Below are 25,869 nucleotides of genomic sequence, written 5' to 3'. Positions count from 1 at the left end.
TTGTGAACAATATTTGAGGAAAATGGTGATATTGTGTATGTGGAAAGAGTTTTAGATCTTTGAGTTCATCTCAAAAAGTGTTGCGTTTATATTTTTGTTGAGTGTATATATATATATATATATATATTAGTGTTTTCGGGTGATTTAAAATTAATTGCAACATTTGCGATTAATTAATCTAAATTAATTGCTAATTGCATGCACAGGCTCTCAGAAACACAAAAACAATGAAGGAAAAAAAAATCACTTAATTGCAAAAATATTTTAATGTAGAACAACTGCAGTCGATGAACTTTGCTGAGCATGATTTATTGCAGCACTACAAAATGCATTTTGAAAAATTTTTAATACTTAAGGTGGTGGTGTATGTGATGTCGCAATTTTTGCTTTGTAAATCAGGGTTTTTTGTGATTATGGAATACAGCTGTAATCCTGGGCTATGGAGATAGGGTGTGTGTGTGTGTGTGGGGGGGGGGGGGGGGGTGCTTTTCATAATCTGAGATAAAATTAAAGGATATGAGGAGGTGGAGTTATTTCTGTTACATATGTCACAGAGGTGTTAAATAAGCTGTGACTTAAATTGACCTCTGGAAAAAAGACTCATAGAATTGTGGAACTTTGGACACGATGAAGATTAATTATCAAACACGTGAAAATGTAAAAGATTAAAAAGTGGCACAAGATGACCCCTTTAATAACTATCTTATTGGATCCAAGCTCTTTTCATTTTCAAATCTGCACATTGAACATTAAAATCTGGATGAAATCAAGCATTTTTAACTAAGTCTGATGGAGCTCCATGTGGCTATTTAATTAACCATCATTAAATTAATTACAGCATCTATAATGCTTTTTTTTTTTTTTTTTTTTTTTTGGTTGTTTAATTTCACTTTTTTAGTTTTGATGTCATTGCCTTGATCAGTAAATAAAGAATGTTTTGAGAGCAGTAAGTGGTTTGCATACTGGTTTGGACACTTTTGAGTGGTTTGGTGTCACAGCTATGATGATCATCATAATTCACATACATTATGTAACCCATGAGAAGGCATGACAATGTATCTGTAATCTAAGTTTTATTGTGGATATAACACCTCGTTCATATGTGTGCATGGTCCCCCGCGGCTGTGGGATCCCTTGACTCACAGGAACGCATGGTGCTTTTGGTTTGTTTGCGCAATGTTCAAGTGTAGTTCACAAGATGAATGTGTGCCATAGACATCTCCTTTGCGAACCCCAAACATAATCTAGTGGAGGTTCACATACGGCCCATCCATGCCAAATTCTGGACATGCCGGTAGGATTTGATGTGCCTGACCATGGCAAATGTCTCTTGAGCATGATCAGACTGTTTCAAATGCTGTTTTGATGCCATGAGAATATGTAGAACGCAGTCAGATTGCAGTCAGACTGCACTTCGACTGCCATTCGATTGTTTTTCCACTTCAACTGCACTTCAAGTTTTGAACATGAGCAAATCTTTCTGGGTGGCCGCACGACTGTGTCCGACTGTTTAGACTGCACTCAGACCGCTGTACAATGTTTGCGATTGCATCTCGACACTTCCCGAATGTGGGTCGAATTTTCATTCAGTTGGGATTCGGGCTCATTCGTCCTCTAGTGTGATGGGGGTTTTCGAAAGCACAGTGATTCATTGTTGTACTTCATTATAGACTAAAGAACAGATGACTATGAATGCTGCATTCCATTTCTGCAAATAAACACCTTTAAATCCTGCACACTCCAGCTTTAAGTTTTACAATTTTTTGTTTTCACAAAACAATGTTGACAACATCTATAAAACAGCACTGAATGCATCTCATCTGCTCTCTTACTGAAATAAATATTTATATAAATCTATACAATTCAAATATGGTTATATGCAGTCAATTGTGGTTATGGCCAGTGGCCATGCCAACTTTGCCTGATTGCCTGACACGATTGGCACAGAATTTCAGTTAATTTGTGCATATGCCTGGCCACAGCATGTGGGATTCCCTTAAACTATGTCCACTTCAGTAATGACTGTAAATAGGCTGCACTGACACTCAGATTTGCTGTCAAACCAAATTACAAACCATTTGGAGGCTCTTGACCTTTGAGGAGACAGTTACAAACAGTGGGCCTCATGCAAGAACAGCTCATACAACAGATGCGTTTGTAAGTGGTTTGTATAATCGATTAAGGAGAGCTCCCCTTATTCACCAGTTTTCTCATATTTTGAGGTTTTTGAGGACACTGAATATCATCCAGAAGAGTTGTAGTACCAAGTGATGCACTACAACTCTTCTCAACATGAGACAGCAGCAGTGGTGGGCACAGTTCTGATAATCCAATAACTGATAATTATCAAAGATAATGTTTTCATTATCGGATTATCTTTTTAGATAACTTTAAAAACCATTATCGGACTAATTATCTTGCGATACATTTTTGTCCGATAATTTTTAGATAGATAATGTGGTAAATAAAGCTGAACAGCTACAAATATTTATAAAACTTAAAATCAGTTGAGCACCTACCTGTTAAATGTTTCGTAGCTGATGTGTAGTTCTACCCTCTGCAAAACAGACAAGTGCTGCTTTAAGAAGAAACCGCTCTATCCTCTGCAGGCAAAGGAGAATGGAATGGAATATTTTACAAAAGCACGTTTATCTGTAAACACCAACACACGACACACGTCACATTAACGTGTTGGTTTACATAATGAATGACTGAACCAATCAGTGTTTAGCAGAGGCACATTTTACCCAGAAACCTTTGCAATCTGTCTGTGTTTGTTACAAAACCTCAGAATTAGTGCAGTATTCAACATTAAAAGATATGTTATATTGTAGCTTTGTACAAATGATAGAATTGACATTAATGGAGTTATTCTATGGGTATTAATGTTATTTATAAATCAAAACCATAAGTCAGCACTGCTTTATTTTCCAAGACCTCCGCCTGACCGGAGCGTTGTAATTGGATAGACAGTGAGGTTTTGTGGCTGCACTCAGCTTGCTTCTGTGCTGAAAGCCATGTAGTAAACAAGAGCTTCCAGCAGGAGGCAAGATGTTCAAAGACAGAAGCGTGGGCTCATTGTTTGGGTCTGTTGTCGCTTTTAATGTTACCAGAAGTGATCGTGGTGTTAAAACTCAAATTCAGTTTATTAGTAGCTGCAAATGTACCAGAGACAATACTGGAATTTATCGGTTATCTGTAACTTCCGATACATTTTTGGGCGGTTTACTGTTTTATCTTTATCAAAAATAACTTTTCAGTTATCTGATTATCTGTTATCGAAGTTATTTTTTTGGTTATTTTTTTTGGACAGCAGTGATGTCACTGAGGGTAGACAAGGAGTCACTTATTAGTGGAATCTACTTACAGAGGAACTAAATCTCTGCGTTCCTCCAGACCTTCACCTCATCCCACCACAGTCATGTCAAGCGATGCCTCGGCCTTCACAAATGATTCTGCTCTACTGTTGTGTTTGTATGTTTGTTCAGCTCATCAACCTGCCATTATATTAGACATTTCCTATGCGAGCATTCTTGTGCCCGATCTTCCATTTGACTAATAACCCTTTGGAGTCCTGGATATAATTAGGCATTTTTGAGTACTTTTTGTTTTAGCTTCATAATTTACCCTAAAAACAGTATACTTTGCCTTATCTGGTATCATTTTTTTCAGCACAACCTCACCTGTGTGATTTTACAGTTTTTCTTTCATTCTGACATACTGCATTAAAACAGCAAACCTAAATTCACCCCAAACCTTAAAATTGAAATCCAGAAACACGTTTAACAAACCCTTTATATAACTTAGAATGCAAATATAAATGATAAATTTCAAAAACATACTGTATGTAAAAATGTAGCATAAATAAAGTTATATACAACAATTCACATTAACCCCTGAATCTCAACAAGATTACAGAAGGGCTGAAATAGCTGAGGGTGGATAAAGCTGCAGGGATCTGTGGTATTCGTACTGGAGTTCATCAAGTGAGATACGATTGTCTTGACATTGCACACAGTCTTTGTTTTGATTTGGGAGACAGTATTATTTTAGCAGACCAGAAGAAAGGACTTGTTGTCTGTGTCCAGAAAGAAAAGGTCATCAGGTTGATTGTAACAACTACAGGGATATTACACCGATTGTTGCATCAGGCAAGATGCTTGCAAAGGTCACTGTGAAGAGGATATTACTGCCAGTTGCTTGCTGCACAGTGACCAGAGCAGTCTGGTTTCATGGCCATTTTTATCCTTTTTGAGCATGAGCCAATGCACATGTGGCCTACTGCTGAGGATAAGTGGTGGGTAGAAAATATCGATCTGTCGATTTTAAATTGATTCTCATTTTAATTCCCACGTATCAATTCATACATCCAACGATTGACTTAAAAAAAAAAAATAAAAAATAAAAATATATATATATATATATATATATATATATATATATATATATATATATATATATATATATATATATATATACGAGGGCTGTCAATAAAGTAACGGTCCTTTTTATTTTTTTCAAAAAACTATATGGATTTCATTCATATGTTTTTACGTCAGACATGCTTGAACCCTCGTGCGCATGCGTGAGTTTTTCCACGCCTGTCGGTGACGTCATTCGCCTGTGAGCACTCCTTGTGGGAGGAGTCGTCCAGCCCCTCGTCGGAATTCCTTTGTCTGAGAAGTTGCTGAGAGACTGGCGCGTTGTTTGATCAAAATTTTTTCTAAACCTGTGAGACACATCGAAGTGGACACGGTTCGAAAAATTAAGCTGGTTTTCCGTGAAAATTTTAACGGCTGATGAGAGATTTTGAGGTGATTCTGTCGCTTTAAGGACTTCCCACGGTGCGAGACGTCGCTCAGCGCTCTCAGGTGGCGTCATCAGCCTGTTCAAGCTGAAAACCTCCACATTTCAGGTTCTATTGATCCAGGACGTCGTGAGAGAACAGAGACGTTTCAGAAGAAGTCGGTTTCAGCATTTTATCCGGATATTCCACTGTTAAAGGAGATTTTTTTAATGAAAGACGTGCGGACGGGTCCGCGCGTCGGGACGCAGCCGCCGCGATGCTCCGCCACAGGAAAAACACCTCTGTTGAAAGCCTTAAGGACAAGTTGGAACATGTCCTGCCTGTTAAACAATTTCTCATATACTCACTCCACTGAAAGCCATCAAAAGCCGCCTGGATTTTACAAATGGTTATCGACACGGAGGTGTTTTTCCTGTGCCGCCGCACCGCGTCAGCTGCGTCCTGACGCGCGGACCCGTCCGCACGTCTTTCATTAAAAAAATCTCCTTTAACAGTGGAATATCCGGATAAAATGCTGAAACCGACTTCTTCTGAAACTTCTCTGTTCTCTCACGACGTCCTGGATCAATAGAGCCTGAAATGTGGAGGTTTTCAGCTTGAACAGGCTGACGACGGCGGCTGAGAGCGCTGAGCGACGTCTCGCACCGTGGGAAGTCCTTAAAGCGACAGAATCACCTCAAAATCTCTCATCAGCCGTTACAATTTTCACTGAAAACCAGCTTAATTTTTCGAACCGTGTCCACTTCGATGTGTCTCACAGGTTTAGAAAAAATTTTGATCAAACAACGCGCCAGTCTCTCAGCAACTTCTCAGACAAAGGAATTCCGACGAGGGGCTGGACGACTCCTCCCACAAGGAGTGCTCACAGGCGAATGACGTCACCGACAGGCGTGGAAAAACTCACGCATGCGCACGAGGGTTCAAGCATGTCTGACGTAAAAACATATGAATGAAATCCATATAGTTTTTGAAAAAAAATAAAAAGGACCGTTACTTTATTGACAGCCCTCGTATATATATATATATATATATATATATATATATATATATATATATATATATATATATATATATATATATGCACTTCTTGCCAGGGTTATAACAGTGTGCCTGAAAAAATTACGCTGCAGTTGGACCATTATGTTGTTTCTGAGTAGGTGTAATGGGAAAAATTAAATGATAATTTCTCTATATTGATTGTGGATGAGCTTGTTCTGATTCTGTCAAAGCCATTTAAAGATGTCAGTCATGACTACTGGGACTCATAGGATCGTCCGCTGTTTATAATTCATACAGTAGTTGCTTTTTTTTCCTGTGCCTCATAACGTGCCTTTTCTGTGGGCCAGTGCAGAAAGGTTCTCTGGTGTGGACTGTGGGAGAACTTTTCCCATAGCTGTGTTCTCCTGCTGCAGAAGAAAAGTTCTCCTGCAGTGGGTCGGGCAGCATGCCACGAAGCGTGCGCTGTAAGTGCAAGTTTTGTCGGAGAGCCCAGGGCCATTTTCCATTGGAAATGTCTGGAACTGTCTGAAACACTATTGCCTGCATTTTGAGGGACAAATTTTGTGAAGTAGTATTAATATGTTGCATAACTAGACAATCTGGTAACACCTAAAAAAAAAAAAAAAGTTTTAATACCACTAACCCAAATCAATATTGGATCGGATCAAATCAAATCAAAATAATCGATTCTGAATCTTAAGAATCGGAATCTAATTGATTCTTGAAATTTGAATAGATACCCAGCCCTACAGAGAATACCATTAAATGGAAACAGGCACTCCCACAGTTCACCTAGGTGCAGCAGGTACGTAGATGGCTACTTCTGGGAGGTGGTGATGGACCATTGCTCTCCCTGGATGGTTGCTACTCTCAACCCAGGGAGGTGGATTTGGAATCACATTGTACCAGGGTATGATCAAACCTGTCACCTGTTTGTATGAATATGAATTGGAGGTGCAATAAATCAATTTTTAAATTAATTGCCAACTATTTTGATAATTGTTTAATCACTCGGAGTCAGAATTCTCTGATTTCTGCTTCTTAAATGTAAACATTTTCTAGTTTCTTTGCTCTTCTCTGACAGTAAACTGAACATTTCTGGGTTGTGGACAAAATACAACAATTTGTCCATGGGCCATTTCTCAGTATTGACCTAATCAGTACCACTTATGGGGATTAAATGACATAAGTATCTCATAAGTTACACAAAAATGTGGGATGGCCACTATACCCAGGTGGTGGTGGTCAATGAAGAATTACATAGAGGTCAAAATTTAAAAATGCTCCAATTATCTTGCAAAAAAGTTCTCAAACAGTTTCAGACAACTTCACTTAAAAAAAAAAAAAAAAAAAAAAAAAAAAAAAAAAATCCAAAACCAGTAGGTCTGCTTACCACTCCAACAGCATATTATAAAGTGTTGTTATGGTTAGAGGTCCGGACGGGACAAGACTGGTTCAGGCTATGGACCCAAATGTTAGGAGCAAGGAACAGAGTGGGATGTGAATGAAAAGATGCTTATTTACAAAAAAGAAAATAATAATGCTGCACTGGGGGTGTCTGCAGAGTGGAGAGCCAGCTCGCGGTGGAAAATAGGGAGCAGCAGGTTCCCAAGCCTGTCTTGCACATGAACTGAAAGCTTAAGAGGATCAGAGCCAGGAACCAGGTGGACGCACAGAGCTGAGACCAGGAACTGGAAGAACGGAAGAGAAAGATGGTGAGTGATTGCACTCGTAACACAGGGTGCCTTTAACAGTTCACAGTTCACAGGAGGCTTAATGCTGCGTTTACACATAGGCAGGATGTGTTACGAATGTTATATTTGCTTCATTCTTGGCACATTCCTGACATTCTTAATGTGACTTAATGCATGTGAATATGTAGCATTAGACATCTTTGCAGCAGTCTATCGTGATTGCAACCGCCAGCGTGGTAAATATTCACGGGAAAAAAGTCACACAGCTCCACTTTTCTCTTTGGTCCGGGAAGGCGCAGACCGTTTATTTAGTGCACGTTTTTAACTACATCCGGGTGCACGTAGGCACGCACATTTCAGCATGACGTCACCTGCTATATTAGCACGGCTTTGCACTCATGAAATATGTTCAACACTCCCACTCAAAGACATGTTTAAAGCTTCATGCCATGGCGAACACAACTACATCACACCAAAATAAATTTTTTTTTTGCACTCTGGCAGTGTTTTTTTTTTAACATCTGCCAGTACATGTTAGTCTCCAAACAAATATTTCTTGGACCTTTCATGTCTAGCTTTAGTCACAGGTTTGGTTAAGACATCAGCAACCATGTTTGCAGTAGGGCAGTAGTCGATCAATATTTTTCCCTCTGAGTGTGCAGATCGAACAAAATGATACTTTATATCAACGTGTTTGCTCCTCTGCCTGTAAACTGGGGTTTTAGACAAAGCTATTGCCCCCTGGTTGTCCTGGTTTTGACTGGTATGTGCTCTGTATTACCATCTATCCCTTTCAGAAGTTGTACGAGGGACATACTCTCTTGAACAGTGGATGCTAGTGCCATATACTCTGCTTCACAAGTGCATAGTGCCACTGTTCGCTGTTTATGACTTTTCCATGATATGACTGGACCATTCTCAGTTAACCCTCTGGGGCCAACGCCATCATATACGATGGCAAAGACCAAGCGTTGCTGAATTATAAATAACTTTTGAATGATATGAGATAAAAACTTACTTTTTTTTTGCTGAAAAGTTAACTCTGCAGACTTTTGAGCCAGCCATCAGCCATCTTTGTACTCCTTATAGAAGCTTTGTGATGACGTGCGCAATGTGAGTGTCCAATTGGAATTGGTTCACCGTCACATGGTTTTCCAAAATCCAATTGTAGGGCAGATTCACCTCACGTGAAAAGCCAAACATCGTTTTCAGTTTGCTGTGTGTTTTGAATAAATGTGTGTGGAAAATTATTTTTCACTTATTTTTTCCTTGCCTATTTTTCATTGTAAACAAGTGGGAGGTCCCGGAGCGCAGTAGGTTGGGTGGCTCCGGTGCAAAAAAAAAAGAAGGGGGGGGGGGGGGGGGGCTTGCGAACAATGCTGTGCGCCACACTTAAAATAAACTGCACACCCACACAAACACGCACACAAACCTTCACAAATGACACTAACACCCTGCCTTTTCCTCAAAAATTACTACATTTATGTTTGCTGTCTGTCTCTGTACTTTTCTGTCACTTTTGCACTATTTTTCATACTTTTCCCTCGTTTCAAAAGTCACCGAACGCACTTTACCGTAATATATGCAACATATAGCATACTGTTGGAAACCACAGGTTCTTGGCTTGCTGTCAGTGTTGAAATTTTTCAGATTGAAAAAATACGCATATGGAAAATATGGCGTGGGCGCCATTGCCGTAGATAAAGGGATAAATAGGTGGCAGAGCCAACGTCAGAGGTTCCGGAGCGCACTCTGGCTTGCTCCTCAAATTAAGCCCTGTTTATTACACTTATAAAACACAACAAAAACATATATATTCTGAAAGCACAGGTTGTCCTGAAAAAAAAAGAGACATAAAACTTGATTGTGGGATGCAGGGATTGCTGTTAACAGCAATAATAAAACATTCATGCTAGGCAAGTGAACTGTCCAAAAAATGCCCTCAGACCCCAGAGGGTTAAGCTGAAAAAGTATCCAGTGGTACGTCTGTTATTTTTGTCGGCTGCCCAATCAGCATCACTGTATCCCTGAAAATGTAGTTCCTGATCTATCGTACCTTTTAAGTACCTCAGCAGGTGTTTTGCTGCTGCCCAATATTGTTTCTTTGGTTCTGCAAGATGTGATAACTTGCTGACTACCCAGCTTAAATCAGGTCTGGTAGATGTCATAATGTAAATCAAGCTACCTGTGATCTCCCTGTATCCTGATGGATCCATAACTTCACTTTCACTGTCAAAGCTTAACTTGTGTTCACATGGGGTGAATCTTGGTAGCAATGCGCTGTTCGCTCTATTGTGTGTAACAGCGCGCAAAAGTGCAGAACATTATTCTTGACCGTGCGTAATGGTTCATGATAATTCACCAGCAACACGTGCCATTAATCGTAACATGTGGTAACAGGTTGCAGCAGTTCCTGAGGACACCTGATGCCTCTGCCTCAAATCATCACATTCGTGATCAGCGGCCAAGAATGTATACTTCGTGGCATTCGTGACTTGTCGTCGTTATGTGTAAACACAGCATTAAACAGAAATGTTCACAGTTCTGGAAATAATGTTCTGCATTTAGGAAATAAGGTTTAATGTTCAGGAATCATTCACAGTTCATGAGTTATCTTCCGGGGTCAAATCTCGTGCGTCTGTGACACAGTTCCAATTAAGCGGGACTTGACAGCTGGGAAAGTTCTAAACAGTTCATTGTGAGAGTTCATACAGTTCTTGGAACAGTTCTTTAATATGCACAGTCACAGGCAGGAAGGAGTGAGAACAGAATCCCACTATGACATGAAGGAACTTAACTGGAGCAGAGCAGAGCCGCGCGCTTTGAGCAGAGAGTCGTAGAGTTCCAAATTGATGTTGCTGTGCGGGTAGACATGGAACCAGGGATCAGAGCTGTGTGAGCGCTGTGCAGGATAGCGTCTGGAACCCCAGGAACGACAATACGCTCTAATACATGAATTAGAGAGCTGGCCAGGTTACCTTGCGTTTGGCTGCGGGAAGCTCCGTCCTCTTAGCGTATGGGAGCAGAAGGAAAATGAGCTCAAGGTCAGGAGTTTCAGGAAGCACCAGGCAGGACTGGAACACTAGGAAGATGATTGACAAATATCTGTAAGTATCTGGAAGTATCTGGCAACAGTAGAACTGAAAGTCTGAGTTTTAAATAGCCTACCGCTCATATGCGGCAGGTGTACAGCCATGATGAGCGGTGAAGCTCTGCAGGTGTGAATTGGCTCTGAGTGCGCCATCTGGGGGAAAAACACATAAACTACAACTTGAATAAAAAGGATCGGGAGGCACACTATGACAAGTGTGTTATTATTATTATTATTATTATTATTATTATTATTATTATTATTATTATTATTATTATTATTCAACTTTGGAGTCACTTTTATACACCTCAAGAAACACTTTAAATTAGAATATGATAATATTTTAAAATGTGAAATTTAACCAATATTCTCATACAGAGTGGTCCATGAGAGAGTCCTAGGGGTCTGTGGACCATTGTTTGAGAAAGGCTGGGGTAAAGTGATGTACATTCTCCATCCTTGAAATGCCCTGTGGTTGCGACTGCGTGAATTTTTGAATGTATATAAATTAATGCAATTGCCACCAGGGGGAAGTCAGGTCATGCAAAACTACAGTTGATGTACATCATATGAGGTTTATTTAAAAAGTATCCAACCTTATTTTATCCTACAGACACAAATGAAGCAGCAAGCCTCAGAGTGAAGATGTGTACCGAGGCTTCATTGGATTTTCATTTGCAGTAACGTGACAGAACAACTTGTGGCCATCCAAAAGCTACTGATTCTACTCAGCTGATTCAGGCATTTCTGGCCAAACACAACACTCTTGTGATTCGTCAGGCTTCCTTCTCTCCCAGTATGGCTCTGTTTGGTTTTGGGCTGTTAAAAATGACACTAAAAGGGACTTGATTTGAGTTGCAAGAGCACATTATGAAGAACATGATGGCCCAGCTAGACATATTCTAAAGAGGACTTCTATAAATGCTTCCATCAATGGCAGATCTGCTGGGAAAAGTGTGTGTGAGAGAGTAGGGATCCCAAGGAATTACAGGAGTGGTGTGTTTGGCCAGAAAAGCCTGAATCAGCTGAGCAGAATGAGTAGCTGCAGGACTTCCAGACACATTTGCGTCTGCTCCACATTCAGCAGAGTTTCAGTGAAATTTGTGACAAATTTAAATTTCACTGAAACGCTCCATGTCTAAATCCTCCATTAAAATGGAACCTGTGCTAATCCTCATGTCCTCCACAAGTTGTTGTATGGTGACATTCATCAATGTCCAAAGTCCATATTCTGTCAATCACTCAGTCTTTTCGGCTTGTGGATGGCCTCAAGTCGTTAGGTCATGTTACAGCAAATGAAAATCCGACAAAGGCCCAGTACACGTCGGATCAGCAAGTGTTGCTGCTCGTCAGCGATGTGCTCTGTGTATGAGAAAAATTCACACACTGCCCCACCAAATGACAACTCATATGCTTCATTGGCTTCTGTGTGATAACACAAGATTGGATACTTTTTGGACGCACCTCATAATCAAGGTATTCCACTTATTCTGGACGCCAAAATAAATGTTATGAAACCGCTATTGATGGACTTTCATTGGACATACCTATGGACATGGACATACCTATGATTGGTCTGATGTTAGTACCAGTCTATCTACACTGCCATTGAATGTGGGCTTATTGCCAGTTCATGGCCATAAAAAACATTTTCACACTGTAAATTTTAATGCATACGAGGGCTGTCAATAAAGTTACGGTCCTTTTTATTTTTTTCAAAAACTATATGGATTTCATTCATATGTTTTTACGTCAGACATGCTTGAACCCTCGTGCGCATGCGTGAGTTTTTCCACGCCTGTCGGTGACGTCATTCGCCTGTGAGCACTCCTTGTGGGAGGAGTCGTCCAGCCCCTCGTCGGAATTCCTTTGTCTGAGAAGTTGCTGAGAGACTGGCGCGTTGTTTGATCAGAATTTTTTCTAAACCTGTGAGACACATCGAAGTGGACACGGTTCGAAAAATTAAGCTGGTTTTCAGTGAAACTTTAACAGCTGATGAGAGATTTTGAGGTGATTCTGTCGCTTTAAGGACTTTTCACGGTGTGAGACGTCGTGCAGCGCTCTCAGGCGGCGTCATCAGCCTGTTTCAAGCTTAAAACCTCCACATTTCAGGCTCTATTGATCCAGGACGTCGTGAGAGAACAGAGAAGTTTCAGAAGAAGTCGGTTTCAGCATTTTATCCGGATATTCCACTGTTAAAGGAGATTTTTTAATGAAAGACGTGCGGACGGGTCCGCGCGTCGGGACGCAGCCGACGCGGTGCGGCGGCACAGGAAAAACACCTCCGTGTTGATAACCATTTGTAAAATCCAGGCGGCTTTTGATGGCTTTCAGTGGAGTGAGTATATGAGAAATTGTTTAACAGGCAGGACATGTTCCAACTTGTCCTTAAGGCTTTCAACAGAGGTGTTTTTCCTGTGGCGGAGCGTCGCGGCGGCTGCGTCCCGACGCGCGGACCCGTCCGCACGTCTTTCATTAAAAAAATCTCCTTTAACAGTGGAATATCCGGATAAAATGCTGAAACCGACTTCTTCTGAAACTTCTCTGTTCTCTCACGACGTCCTGGATCAATAGAGCCTGAAATGTGGATGTTTTCAGCTTGAACAGGCTGACGACGCCGCCTGAGAGCGCAGCGCGACGTCTCGCACCGTGAAAAGTCCTTAAAGCGACAGAATCACCTCAAAATCTCTCATCAGCCGTTAAAATTTTCACTGAAAACCAGCTTAATTTTTCGAACCGTGTCCACTTCGATGTGTCTCACAGGTTTAGAAAAAATTTTGATCAAACAACGCGCCAGTCTCTCAGCAACTTCTCAGACAAAGGAATTCCGACGAGGGGCTGGACGACTCCTCCCACAAGGAGTGCTCACAGGCGAATGACGTCACCGACAGGCGTGGAAAAACTCACGCACGCGCACGAGGGTTCAAGCATGTCTGACGTAAAAACATATGAATGAAATCCATATAGTTTTTGAAAAAAATAAAAAGGACCGTAACTTTATTGACAGCCCTCGTATATTTGGCACTGCTTCTGATTTTATGATGACATGACATTTAGCAGATCGTAATGGTCATTTGAGTTGCCCAGTGGGAGATAATGATCACGTAATTCAACTTATTTGTTCAAACAAACAGAGACAAATATGGGGAAGAAACAAGCAAAGCATTTTCTTTCCTTTGGACTCCACCTGCTTATTTCGGAGAGGCATCCCAGAACCTGTTCATGTTTAGTGAATAATGACATGTGATCTTTGGAGGTATGCGTCTGGGATGTCTTGGGATTTGTAATCTGAGCGAGTTCTCACTTTTGTAGCCATCTTGATGCTCTGCATTCTTAAACGGAAGCGAAGCAGATTGGTACAATGAACACTTTTGTATAGATGTTTCTATTTCAGTTTGCCTTTTCCTCAGAGCTTAGGCTCAGTTCCCTCATCTATCAGTCTTTGATAAGTGAATCCCACTGAAGTAGGTCTGTTGATGCATGCGAGAAGACCCCATCGTAGAGTGATAAACCACGCCCCTCCCAGCCGTGCTGATTGCCTCGCCTGTCATGCTGTTTGGCTTCCTCAGACAGGTCTGCCAGAATTGTAGAAATGAGCGTGGCATTATGGGATTGAAAAGATGTCTGGGACTTTTATTATTTTTTTAATAATACAATCAGCATCTGTCTGGGTCGGGTTCAGAGCAGCGTGCCTGCTGCTCGGCTAGGGATTTATTGATTGATTCCAGCCACAGAGTGTGCAGAGTTGCCTCTCCAACAAAACCCTTCTGAGCTTCTGAGAAATTTATGGTCCAATAGTTTTGCAGCGTGGTGTCGGCTGAATTTAAACACACACCCTTCATCCAGACTTCAGCATTAATCTTAAAAGCATCCCAGCGGATGAATGCTGATGCCTTCTGTTACAAAGCCGTAGCAGCTGAAACAGAATTCTTGTCAGTAAAATGTAAAGAAGGGAGTTTCATACTGCCTGAAAACAACTTAAGAACTCAGCAGCAGTGTGGCACTACTGTTACCTCAAACTTACAATTCACACTGAAATTCTATGTGTGCCTTTGGAATAAATGCAAGAGGAATAAATCAAAAATAAATAAATAATAAATAAACACATTTTAATTATTCATGGGTGTGTTTTAATAGATCAAGATCTCAAATATACTATAACATGCTCATGTTCAATGTGTCAAGACAATATTGAGTGCACGTTTTACAAATTGTCGCCATGTTTAAGTAGATCGGGCACACAATGTTTCATAACGGTGTTCACTAAAATGTGCACTCATTATACTAAATTGTGACCTTGTTTTACTAAATTGTGCGCTTGTTTTAGAAATTGTGCACTTATTTTACTAAATTGTGTGCTCATTTTAGAAATTGTGCCTTTGTTTTACTAAATTGTGTGTTCATTTTACAGTGCTTAAAATGAGCGTACATGATAGTAAAACAAGAAGACAATACAGTAAGATGTGCATTACAGTGTGCAGAGAGTGACTGGCATTGTCCATAATGCTGGGCACTATGGACGATGCCAGTGACCCTCTGAAACTGTCATCAGCAACCAGAGGAGCCTCTTCAGCCACAGACTGCTCCTTCCCAAGTGCAGGTCCAACAAACTGAAAAACTCCTTTGTCCCTCAAGCCATCAAACTGTACAACTCCTCACTCAGGAGGAGGAGGAGTAACAGGAAGACAGGGGATGGGAAGGAGACTAGTAGCCAGTAAACCAGTAGCGATCAGTGTACATATATATATCTACAGTAGCTATCTATCTATCTATATGTGTGTGTGTGTGTTTGTGCAAATTGTTTTTTTTTTTACTTTCACTTTTGATGATCTGTGTGCTTCTTACCCTGTGTGCTGCTATACAATGCTGCTGAAACCTCAATTTCCCTGAGGGAGTCTTCCCAAGGGATTAATAAAATTCAATCTAATCTAATCTAATATCGTAAATGAGAGCACAATTTAGTAAAGTGAGTACACAATTTAGCAAAATGTGCACACAATGTAGTAAAACAAGTGCACAATATAATAAATTGTGCACACAATATGGTAAAATGAGAGCACTATTGAGTAAAATTAGCGCACAATGTAGTAAAACGAGCGCACATTCTCTCGACATGCAAAAACATTTTTGCGATGACACTCCTAGGGCTCCATACTATATTGATTAGAGAGTAAGTGACTCATTTTAACTTAAGCACAAAGGTACTTCTAATTTTGACAACCTCAGAGCAGACAAAATTTCTATTAGTGCAGAATAATATGCTGGTTGAGCACCTGGCAGAGAATGTTTATACTCAGTCAAGCAATCACAATATTCACGGTAAGCTACCTCCTGTCTTAAATGATGCCACATGCATTCCAATTTCCCAAATTTATGTGTAATGACTCATAAATCCCCAATAAGCCGGGGCTTCTGCATCCACGGGTGTCAGCGCGTAACCTTTATGGGCGCAACTGAGGTGGCCAGTAGACCTTGTAGCACTGAACTAATCACCAATACCACCCAAAAAAAAAAATCCAGCTAGCAATGAGCTTGTTAAAATGTGTCAAAGGTTTGCTGAATGAGTGTTACCGTCCTTTAAATGTGATTTTACCAGAACTTTGCGATTCTTTGGTGATAATATGATAGATGGAACAAAGCCGCCGGGCAGTTTTGACGACGAGACGGACGTTGATCGATGCGAAGGTCAGGTCTGATGGATGTGACCAACTAAGTCGATAAATCAAAATGCCTCATAAAAAAATGGATGCTGATCTTTCAGATTAGTGTGTCAACCGATATAAATATTATAACATTTTGCTGGGAAGCCGTTTTATGTCAACGTTTCCTGGAAACAAGAATATTCGCTGCTCTTTGGGCACGTATTGTTTGTTCTAGGAACTTTTTTGGGGCGGTTGGTTCATATGGTGGAGAAAAGCTCCAAAATTAAAAGATGCTGCTGATGATCTGTTTTATTCTTTTCTTTTGTGCCTCATAATTTATTGCTAAATATTGTCTGTGTTGATATTTGGGTTACGGGCACCCTGACATTCACGCTGGGCATGTTCATTTTTCTTCTTATCTCAGCTCTGCTCTCTGCCTCCTTTTACAGTCGATGTGAGCAGTGAAAAGATACGTCCACCTTTTCTTTTATTAATAGGCTAAAAGCAGAGCGCCGCGCACCCGTGACAGGCTGCCAAACACACAAACACGCGGTGACATCGTTGGCTGTCAGCAAGCTCTTACTGCAGACTTTTACCTCGTCTCATACACACGATAGTTTCCAGCAGCCTGAAGATCTTTGAAATCGAATATATTTTTAAATGTTATGTTATGTTTTTTAAATGTATATTTTAAATGTATATTTTTAAATTTTTTATCTCGTTACAGTGAAAGTTTGTAACTTTCCATTTGTTGTTGAAAGGCCATAACAAACCTAACGTTTAATTAATTTTTTTATGTATATATCGGAAGACATTTTGGCATTTTTTTTGCCTGGCATGCCTGACTAAAGGCTGATTTGTGCTCCATTTATATACGTAGCTACATCCGTGTAATGCAAGTGGGGTAACTGTCACTGCCCACATACTTCCATATGTCTTTTACATTGGCAAAGATGTTAGGAATAAAACATCCACTAGAGGTCACAATATATTTTCTTGACAACGTCAAACATTGCAACAGTTGAAGATGAGATAAAAGTGTAGGCACTAATGGAAAAGGACGGGGTCTGTGAGGCCATTAAAAACTTCATGACAAGATTATATATACATACTATTTTATTTGTGGTAGTAGTAAATTCTATGTAGGCCCGCAGGCTCATCAGGTTGTGGATTATTTCTGTATATCATAGTTGATAAGAGTCTAGGAACTCCCCTGGATAAAACACCAGTCCATTGTTATTTTCCCAGCCAAGGCTGGTATTCATTTACCACTGGGTGGATTGGGACAACACTGATTAACACCCTGTCTGTGTCCAAGGACGCACATATGGAATAAAACTCAGGTGTATAAGTTGGTAGTCCAACTTTCCCAAGAATCAGCTATCCTGACCATAAATAGAGACGTAACATTGATGTTGAGCAGAAAACAACTGGACCTGGAAGATTGGTGTCCTCAAGTAGGTGTTATGTGCCACATACTCATAGCACTTATTTTACCTCTCTTTGAACCAGTTGTAGACCCTAGTTAGCTTCACTGAATGACCCTTTTAGATTTACAGTAATAAAAACAAGCTGAGTTTTTGTCTACCATGACAGCATTTTTAGTCTGTCTACACTCTTCACCTCCATCATTATTCAGGTGGGATTTGTACTTTACTCTACATTAGGCTCTTTGACTACGTGAAGACAAGTGTGGCAACATGCACTGTTGCTATGCATCACCACATCCACCCCTCCACAGAAGCACCCCGGGCCCTTGATGGCAACTACCCAGGCAGACAACCAATCAATTCCCAACTCTCAAAATTGCCCATCTATCTGCTGCTGCCAAGTGAAACATGGGCCACCCCTTGGCTTTCTCCAGCAACTGGGGTCCTCAACATTGAAGCACCTACGTGCCAGATCATGCACAGAAAAGCATGCTATATGGCCAAAATATCAAAGATGGTCCTCGCAATCGTACCAAAGGAACCTCTGAAAAACAACCCCAAACCTATTACCAAAGATATCCAGTCGCAAGGTCACTGCTTAACGTCAAACTCTGATTACTATACAGTAAGACAGGGAGCATCAGGAACCTAAAGATGTGGAACTTAGTTCTACAAAAAAAAAAAAATGCCATTGGCATTCTTTCAAGATTGGCTACAGCACTTGTGGGCAAATCACTGCAGTACATGGATGGGCTAAAAAAAAAAACTTGACTGTTAAAATATTAGTTGATTATTCTTCATTATATAATGACTGAGTGGGTCCTTGTCACATGATTAGTGCTTTGGATGTCACGTGACATGGATTATTCATTTCCATTTGTGTTGTGTTACATTTAGCGTGCAAATATGGTTCCATTTACTGTGCAAATTTGGTTCCATACGTTTTGTACCATTGCACACTCTGAACTCTGCCCACACAGACAGTAGTCGGGCAGTGTTTAGCTAAACATGGTGGAGTTTGTTTTGCTGACGGACGATGATTTGAATGAGCTAATTGACGGTGCTAATTCTTCTAACACAAAAAAACAATGACTACGCCATAAACTTTCTGGAGGCATGAAGAGCTGTTAGGATGAAAAGCTGGATAGATTTTTTTTTTTTTTTGCTAGACTGAGGAAATGCACAAAATCTTTTTTTTTTGTTTGTTTTTTTTTTTTTTTTTTTTTTTTTGGAAGTATCATGGTCTACATCTGTTTTTCCAAGTTGACAGAACAATTTTGGACTCATATTTAAAGTTCGTGTTGGACTGTTGATGCCAAACCAGTGACGAAACAACAAAATGTAAGTCCCTTTTCTGTTGTTTATAAATTAATAAAATATCAAATGACAAGGATCTATTTTAGCCATTATATAAAACAAATAATGAATGTTTTTACATTCTTTCAGTGGAACAAATATTTCTTGAGGTGAAAGCTGGAATGTACCATTCAACGGATGGTACGTTCCAGCTTTCACCTCAAGAAATATTTGTACCATTGACCTCATAAACATTCATTATTTGTTTTATATAACGGCTAAAATAAATCCTTGTCATTTGATATTTTATTCATTTATAAACAACAGAAAAGGGACTTACATTTTGTTGTTTCGTCACTGGTTTGGCATCAACAGTCCAACACAAACTTTAAAATAGGAGTCCAACATTCATTATTTGTATGTTATTAATTACATCAGTTACATGTTGTAGTTTCCAGCTGAAGTGCATGAATTCCTTTAATAACATAGTACACGTTGCAAAATACAACCAACAAAGAAGGACGTCAAGGATGCTTTTTGTCTCTTACGTAGCGGAAAAACAGATTTTGAGTGTGTAGCGTGTTAGAGCTGTCTGTCTCTTCTGCCATTATTTTCCTCCCTCCTCCCTCGTCTTCCTCCGCTGTCGTCTTTTCTCCCGTCAGCTCTTCCTGATGCTAACTGGAGGCAGGCAGGAGTGTGAGGAGAGTTTCAATGACTTGTAGCTGCTACACTCACACTGCACTGCTTCAGCTCACTGAGGCTCAAACAACGACACAAATACACACATTTGTATAACTAATGCATACTTATGAGCAACTTTATCGACTGTATTCATTCGGTAAACGTTCCCCTTAATCCTAACCCCAACATGGCAAAACTAACTTTAATCCTATCCTAATCTTGGCCCCAAACCATCAACATCAAACTCCAAAGTACTCCAAAAATAAGTAAAAATGTTCTGACTCTGGAATATTTTCTGCTTCCTGCTTTCTTTTTGATGACATTAATCCTCTTCAGGATTAGATGTTTTCGCAGACCTATAAGAACACAATCCCAGAGCTGTGCCAGCGAAGAGTACGACAATGATAATCATTTCTACTTTTCGGTGTATTTATTCTTGCTTCCTCATCCAAACACCCTCATCCTCCTCAGTCACACCTCTGAACTGGGATACGCTCCTATTCAATGGCGGGCCACTGACGTGTTTTTGTGTGCTTTGATCAGATAGCTGCTTCGACAGCACATTTCTAAAATGAAATCTTTAATACGAGATATCGAGTTCAGTCGTCCCAGGAGGAGGTGAGAGCCATCGTGCTGTCACTGCTGCCCATCTGCGAGTTTTGGCACAACAATATCAGCCAGCTTTTGTCTAGATACTGTGTGGTTGAACATTGAATGGAATAGTAAATATCAGAGGTGTCAAACTGGCGTTTTATGGCTGGAAACGGCCGAGAAAATCAGAGTACACAGCCCATGGCACATCTGTGTGTACAAGGCATGTGAATCTCATCACTGACAACAATTCGATATACATCTCGATACACTACCAGCGACACGATACATACAGCGATACATGACAATATTGATGATACGATGCGATACAATTCACTCCTGTTCCTGACTCAGTGGGATTTCATATGTATTTCATGGCAATTCAATTCCTCACAATGTGATACGATGTGATTCATCATGATGCAAAGAAATCATACAACCCCAATTCCAGTGAAGTTGGGACGTTGTGTAAAATGTAAATAAAAACAAAATACAATCATTTGCAAATTCTCTTCAACCTCTTTTCAATTGAATACAACACAAAGACAAGATATTTAATGTTCAAACTGATAAACTTTATTGTTTTTGTGCAAATATTTGCTCATTTTGTGGTGTTTTTGTAGCTTAACTGGTTTAGTCAGTTTAGTTTAAGTGTCATGTTGCCGTTACCATGAGTGGGAAGTGTAGTGCATTTGATGTCTTCTGCCACCATCTCTGTTTGTGGTTGTCTAAAAATAAAAGCACCTGTTTTGGTTAGAATGCAGAAAAGGCAAAAATCTATGCCTCAGTCTTTGTTCTTTTGCACAGCTGACAGAATATGTGAGTGGAGCAGCGGCGGCTGTATGGTTTAGCAGCATGGCATTCTTTACAAACCACCTGCGTCTTGTGACGTTTCCCATCTTTTTAAAACAGCCAAAGTATCTCCAAACGCCTGATTTAAATGTTTTAGGTGCGCCAAAAATCTCCAACTGCTCGTAGACCTCCATGTTTGTTATGGTAGAAATGTGCTTTCTGGCTTCCGCCCGTGTTCAAAACAAAATGCGAAGCAGGGATGGTGCATTCAACGTTCCTCAGAAAAAGTTGATGCAAGCACTCAGCGAGCGATGTGATCACGATTTCACCCATCAGCTGAATTGATGCACACTGAATGAATCGATACACTCGCATTGCGCACCTTTGTATCTAGATACAATTTGTATTGATTAATCTCCACATGCCTAGTGTGTAATGTACATTTACAATCAGGTTTATAAGTAGTCATAGTCACAGGCACCAACCACCACAGCAAAATTTAAAAGAAATGAAGATGTGCTTAAAGTGTAGACTTACAGATTTAATTCAACAAAGAATTATACAGGCTCTGAGGTGCATCAGGAATACCGTGCTTATCCCTGAATATCATGCCATCAAGCAAGTGGATGAGAGTCAATGACTCCCCCAGCACAGGTGTGCCAGTCCATCGCAACTTACTTCCCCAACCAAGGCTGGTACCCATCTACGTCTGGGTGAACTTGGATGATTCAAATGAAATGGGACAACAGATGAAAATTAGCTAAATCTGGTCTGTGCAACACATTTGTTGTTCCATTCCGTTCCATTTTCTTCCGCTTCATCCGGAGTCGGGTCGTGGGGGCAGCAGCTCAAGCAAACCACCCAGTCCTCTCTGTACCAGACCCCATAGCCCCCTCTTCGGGGGGGCTCCAGGGTGGGGCCCCGGCTCCGCCATACCGGGCGATGTCTCGGTCCTTGATTTCATGCTGGTCATGGGAGCTTCTGAACTGCCCTTAGTCTGACTCATCACCTAGGGCCTGTTTGCCTTGGGAGACCCTACCAGGGACACAAAGCCCCTGACAACATAGCTCCTAGGATCATCCAGGTATGCAAACTCTCCCACCACGATAAGGTGGCAGTTCGAGGGGGAGCACATTTGTTGTGTCCCTGTCAAATAAATAAATCTCTGCCCAAGAACACACACAGACAGCCAGACAGATCATACTTGTATTGCCCGCTTGATAAGAGGGATTCAATAAAATGCGGTGTTTTTATATTGTGTGTGGTTTTATTTTATTTTTTAAAATACCTCCATGTCCTTCTTGATATCAGACATTTTCCTGCACCTTTTACAGGACTGCAATGGTAGCTCAGTGGTAAAGTTTCTGAATGGCAATCAGAGCTTTTGGAAAGTGCAGGTTCGAATCCCATGGGTGGCATGTATTTTTTATTTTTATTTTCACAGCAGCTGCGAAAATTGGTTACACATCACAAATTGATTTTCCATACCAGATCGGTCAAGGCCTGGGTTAACAATGACCCCTCTTGGTGCAACAGGGTATCGGTGGAAATTGGGCTATCACTGTGAAAATAAGTAGATCTGGAGAATATATCTGGATGCAGCAAGAGAGGAGGAACGTTTGAAGCATTGAACTGAATGTTGTCCGTATGAGTGGAAAAGGGAAAGAGTTGACTGATATAATGGAGAGGAGAAAGGATGACATACTGTGTGTACAAGAGACCAAGCTGAAGTGAAGTACAGCTATGAGGATTGGAAGTAGGTTTAATTGTTGTGTCATGATGTGGATATGAGGAGAAATGGTGTTGGGATCATTTTAAAGGAAGAGTGTATTAAGAGTGCGTTGAAGGTTAAAGAAGTGTCTAACAGGGTGATGAATATGACAATGGAAATTAAAGGGGTGATGATGAATGTCGTCAGTGCATACACCCCACATGTAGATTGTGAAATGAATGAGAAGAATATTGCTGGAGTGAGTTAAATGAGGTGGTGGAGAGTATACCAATCCATGAAAGAGTGGTGACTAGAGCAGGCCTCAATGGGCATGTTTATAATGGGAACAGAGGTGATGAGGAACTAATGGTGTGGTATCAAGGAGAGGAATGTGGAAGGGTACATAGTAATTGATGTGGCCAAAAATATGGAAATGGCTGTCATGAAGTGAGACAGGCACTGGATGGAGATGCAGTGATTTTGGACAACTGGAAAATTACTGCAGATGTTGTGAGGTAGACAGTTAGGAAGGTAGTGGGTGTGACACCTGGACAGAGGAAGGCAAGGAGTCTTGGTGGTGCAATGAGGATGATCAGGAAAGTAAAAAGAACTGGTGAGATGAGGAATGTTAACAGGCATACAAGGACATGTAGTGCAAGGCGAAAGAAATGTGGCAACAGTGAAGGAAAGGTCTTATATCAAGTTGTACATGAAGTTGAACACTAAGTAAGGACAACACAACTTTTAGCGATTGGCCAGATAGGGGGACCAATCTAGGAAGGATGTGCAGCAGGTTAGGGTGATAAAGGAAATGTGCCAATAAGTGACGACAGTGTGTTCATAAGGTGGAGGGAGTATTCTGAGGAGCTGATGGATGAAGAAAACAAGAGAAAAGGAGAGAGAAGGATGAATGATGTGGAGAGAGTGAATCAGGAAGTGCAATGGATTAGTAAGGATAAAGAGAATGAAGACTTGAAAGGTACTTGGTTCAGATGACACACCAGTAACAATATGGTTTCATGCTGAAAAAGAGGATTTCAGATGCAGTGTTTGCTCTGAGAGTACTGATGGGGAAGTATAGCGTTGGCCAGAAGGAGTTGCACTGTGCATTTGTCGATGAATACAAAGCTTATGACATGGCAGAGAAGTGAGGGGGGTGCAGTTATGCACAAGGACAGTGTGACAGCGGTGAGATGTGCAGTAGGAATGACTGATCCATTAAAGGTGGAGATCAGATTATATCAATGTCAGCTCTGAGCCCTTTCATGTTTGAAGTGGTGATTAACAGGTTGACGGATGACATCAAACAGGAGTTTCCATGGACTATGATTTTTGCAGATAACATCGTGACCTGTGGTGAGAGTCAAGAGCAAATTGAAATTATCTGTGAGAGGTGGAGATACGCTCTGGAGAGAAGGAGAATGAAATCAACCAGAGCAAGACTGAGTACATGTGTGGGAATGAGAGGGAGCACAGTGGAATAATGCGGTTACAACCAAGGGCGTGGTCTCAGCTTTGGTAGGGACAATACCACCCCCCCCGGCCCCCCTGCCCACCACCACCACCTCCTAACCCACTCATACCATTAGACGTACAAGTACAGCATAATACATAACATGTGACGACATAATGCTGAATAATTTAACACTTTATTTACATTATTAAGTGTGTAGGCAAACAAACAAATAGCTTAAATAACAAAATTGCACCCAAAATCACAAATCTATTCTATAGGCCTACACCTGAGAGAACAAGACAACAAAAAAATACTTGTGGAGCTAACAAAAAAAAAAAAGAATACGTTTTTGCAACCAAGATGTATAATCTATTCTTTTCATCAATAATGCAGTTGTAGGTATCTGGGAACCTAATTTGCCAAGAAAAATTCTTTTCAATGATATATGGTGTATTACGGTAAACGTAAAATGTCAACACTGACAGCAAGCCAAGAACCCGTGCTTTCCAACAGTATGCTATATGGTGCATATATTACGGTAAACGTAAAATTTCAACACTGACAGCAAGCCAAGAACTCGTGCTTTCCAACAGTATGCTATATGGTGCATATATTACAGTAAATGTAAAATTTCAACACTGACAGCAAGCCAAGAACCTGTGCTTTCCAACAGTATGCTATATGGTGCATATATTACGGTAAACGTAAAATTTCAACACTGACAGCAAGCCAAGAACCCGTGCTTTCCAACAGTATGCTATATGGTGCATATATTACGGTAAAGTGCGTTCGGTGACTTTTGAAGGGAAAAGTATGAAAAAGAGCGCAAAAGTGACAGAAAAGTACAGAGACAGACAGCAAACATAAATGTAGTAATTTTTGAGGAAAAGGCAGTGTTGTGTGTTGGGGGGTGTGGCTGGATGTTTTGGTGTTCTTTTCTTTTCTTTGCTCTTCAGGTGGCATGGAAACTGATTCTTCTGTGGAGAAGGTGCTGGCTGAAGAGTCCTCACCCTCATCAACATCATGTGAAGCACCTGTGACTGGTGCTCACATGCAACCTTAAAGACTTTCAGCTGAAGCAGATAATTGGATGGCGTTCTGCATTTAAGGCATGTGTGATTCAAGCAGAACTGCCGGGAACTCGACCTTGTGATGTTCGTTTGTGAGACGCTGAGGACCGCGCCTGGGTTTGACACATCGAGCCCGTGAAGCAAGGAAGGGTGAGGACACATGCTGTCAGCACACATCAAAGGTGATTAAGTGTTTGACTAATTGTTGATAGTAACTTGGTGTTTTGTTACACAGTATACTTGAATTGTGATGAGAATTGTGCAGCTTGCTTCTCACTGCTGTGGCATGCGGATAAGTGATCCTCCACCTGTTGTGAGAAGCTGCTCATTTGCATAAAGTTAAAAAGATACAGACCTGAATGTGTTGCTGATAGCGTGTGTCTTTTGAAAGTTATTGTTGTAACTGTTGACTTACCTCACCTCTTCTTTGCTTCACAGAGAGTCAGTTTGTCGTGTCCACCTGGGGGGTGTTTGGCGGTGGTAGTGGGTCCAGGAGCGCCGGGCTTTGATCCTTGCGGGCGCTGGAGAGCGTGCCAACAGTCACTCCACCAGAAGGACGCTATTTTTGTTTTTACACCTTTTAAACACAGCGGGTGAAATAAATATATT

General features: G+C 40.8%; 1 protein-coding gene across 3 annotated transcripts in view; it reads left to right on the top strand.

Moving 5' to 3' along the window:
* Positions 1-25,869, top strand: part of LOC117528955 (seizure 6-like protein) — a 284,224-nt gene that overhangs the window by 20,619 nt on the left and 237,736 nt on the right. The gene's annotated exons all lie outside the window — the stretch shown is intronic.

This window comes from Thalassophryne amazonica, chromosome 17, assembly GCF_902500255.1.
Source record: "Thalassophryne amazonica chromosome 17, fThaAma1.1, whole genome shotgun sequence".
NCBI lineage: Eukaryota > Metazoa > Chordata > Actinopteri > Batrachoidiformes > Batrachoididae > Thalassophryne > Thalassophryne amazonica.
Note: the sequence above shows the minus strand (reverse complement) of the source record. Positions and strands in the feature narration are given on the sequence as shown.